At 36.0% G+C, this 2,847-nt stretch overlaps 1 protein-coding gene across 1 annotated transcript in view; it reads right to left on the bottom strand.

The window, feature by feature from the left end:
- The window catches only part of LITAF (lipopolysaccharide induced TNF factor), a 22,162-nt gene extending 19,555 nt beyond the window's left edge, over window positions 1-2,607 (bottom strand). The window contains exon 1 of the mRNA XM_019472680.1: window positions 2,479-2,607. The gene's annotated coding sequence lies outside the window, so the exon portion shown is untranslated. The remainder of the gene's footprint in view (window positions 1-2,478) is intronic.
- Window positions 2,608-2,847: the final 240 nt, after the last annotated feature.

The raw sequence follows: 2,847 nt of genomic DNA, 5'->3' as shown, positions 1-2,847 counted from the left end.
TGAAGTTAAGTTAAGTGTTTTTATCCCCCCCCCCCCCGAGCTGTGTACCTATTAGAATATTTTTGTTCTGAAGATTATAAAACTTAATCTGTTTTAAAAAATCTTGAGAGGAAAAAAGGCCACGTGGCAATTTCAGAAGCTTGAAGTAAGTCCGAATGCAGCATGCTGTAACTACGAGAGCTCCACACCATCACCTGTGCAGTGGCATGATGTGCTAGGCAGCCCCACCTGCTGTATTTGGCTGTTACACTTTTCTCCACCCTACTGAGTCATCAACAGGGCTGCTAACAGCATCAGGGAAATGGAAATGTACACAGAATATTGTGTATATTTTGGTGGAGTCCCCATCCCTGGAGGTATTTAAAAGACGTGTAGATGCAGCGCTTAGGGACATGGTTTAGTGGGCATGGTGGTGTTGGGTTGACGGTTGGACTCAATGATCTTAGAGGTCTTTTCCAACCTCAATGATTCTATGATTCTATGATCACACTAATTGCATGTATTGTATTACAGAACACCAGTAGGTGTCAGTTTAACCCCAAAAATGAATGCATGCTAGATTTATTAGCTTTTGCTTTTATAACAGTAAGTTTCCACCAAAGAAACTAAATGAAGTTTAGAAGTTGATGTACATTTAAAAGCCTGTTAGCCATATTTTACCTACTGTAATATGCCTTCAATGTGTAAAATAAGTAGACCTTAACGCCACCTTATTTTTCTACTGCCTGGAAATCATAGGGCTTGCGCACACACAAAAATACTTTTTTTTTTTTTCTTTTTGCATATACTGATTAGTTGAGGCTAGAAAAGAATTTCTATGAGTTTTGATCATTTCAATAATACTAGATATTTAAGGAGAGTTGTGCCAGAATGCAGTTTCAGACCAGTAATCAATGTACACACATAGATTTACAGAGAAAGCAAGGTAGATACATTAAGTCAAATAATCTGAAAGAATGTTTGTTTTTTTCCCCACTGTTGCAATGGCTGATTCGAGTTGCAAAGCAAACAGAACAAGAACTCAAACAAAATTTGAACAGTTAGTACAAGCTAAGTACAGCCAGTCATTTTGGTATTGCAATTGCCAGTCAATATCCTGACCTACAATAACAGCTAAAATTTAAGCCATTCATAGGTTTGCTTTTCACAATATAAATATTTTAAAAGAGAAACAGGTAAACTTGATGGGGTTAATTAAAAAAAAAAAGACAAACAGCAGTGCCATCTAGAAGAGTAATACTTCCAAATATTTTGGAAGATTTATGTTTACAGTAATGAACAAAAACAAACCAGACCAAAAATTCAGTTACAATTTCTACATAATTCACTGCTACAAGCATCAATTGGTTGAAGTAAACCTACTTCAAAGTCCCAAGGGCATGAACTTCCAGATGGGATCAATACTGATGAAGAACAAATTACTTACACTTATAATGTCAGGTGGTAATCAATCAAAATTCAGCTTCTGCCCACAGGAATGTTGACTGCCTGAGAAAGCAGAACTTGAATTTTGATTAAAGTGGTATAGCTTAGCAGTGATTTTGCTAATTCTAAATCTTTTCTCTGAGCCTCATAGTGAATTTAGCTCACCTGTGAGCTACATTCTTTTTCATGTAATTTTGTGGATAACACTGACAAAAAAATTAATAAAACTGGAGCGGATTTATATGTAATTATTTAAGTGAGTCAAAATAATCCTTTTGTCCTTTTGCTCTCCATTATCAGATACTGTTCTGCTAGGTTGTTACTGCTAAAGAATTTGGATAAAAAGTTTTCTAGGGAGTAAAATAAGTTAAACAAATTTAACTGTACATATCTGTCAAAACAATCAGTATATAGAATGCACAGGTTTTTCTTAGGTTTTGTCTGAATTAAATAATACTGCTATGAAGGTCAGTATTTAGTCTGAGTATTGAATCTCTTTAATTATGGAATTATACAATTTCTTCAAGTTTAGAAAATTATTGTCCCAAATAACTCACTGGATTATAGGGGGAAAGTATCGGATGGTAAAGAGCTTTTTAATCAAAGAGAGAAAAGTATAGTAAAAACCTATGTTGAGAAGACAAAGCTGGGAAAGTGAAGATTAATGTCTTATTTTTCCATTTCAATAGTTGGGTGATAAGCAAGTGAAACAAACTGACTAAGGAAGTAAGAGATTCTACATCTTTTGATTACTTCCAGAAAAACTTGGTTGACTTCCTGGAAAATAGATGTAAGACAAGCCTAGGTCATTACAAGTCACACGTGTCACCCGCATTGTATAACATGTCCAAATGGTGAGCTAATAATCCTATCTGGTTTAAGAAATAATGCATCAATTAAAAAAAAAAACAAACACACACAAAAACAAAAAAAAACCCACCACAAAACAGTAGTACAACTTGCTATTATGACATCTGATTTCTAGTGACTTTGGTCAAACTTTACTTCTTTAAAATTGACCTGCATTTTAAACAATAATAAAATACACATTCTGTCAGTGCCATGAGTGCAAATCAATATTCTGTTCTACAGGTCCAAGGTACAAATGAAGATGTTCTGCTGCCCCTCCAGCTAACAGCAGCTGATCTTCAAGGGAGATTTTCTCCCTCGGACTAGCCAAGCGACCATGTGACATGGGCTTTGAGGGTCACACTTCAAGCCTCAAAGCTGAAAACAAGATACACATCCCACATTTCAGTGTAAAGTGCACGTTCACACTGCTGAGATGTCCTCGAAGCACTGGTAATACTTAGCTGTCATGAGCTGGGCACACAGTTTGCCCAGATGAGATTCAGTTACCTAAGCAGCTCCTTCATAGTAGACGGGAGCATGAAAACAGGAGTTTTGGCTGTCAGAGAAAAG

The sequence above is a fragment of the Aptenodytes forsteri genome, unplaced genomic scaffold (assembly GCF_000699145.1).
Source record: "Aptenodytes forsteri isolate BGI_AS27 unplaced genomic scaffold, ASM69914v1 Scaffold84, whole genome shotgun sequence".
Classification (NCBI taxonomy): domain Eukaryota; kingdom Metazoa; phylum Chordata; class Aves; order Sphenisciformes; family Spheniscidae; genus Aptenodytes; species Aptenodytes forsteri.
Note: the sequence above shows the minus strand (reverse complement) of the source record. Positions and strands in the feature narration are given on the sequence as shown.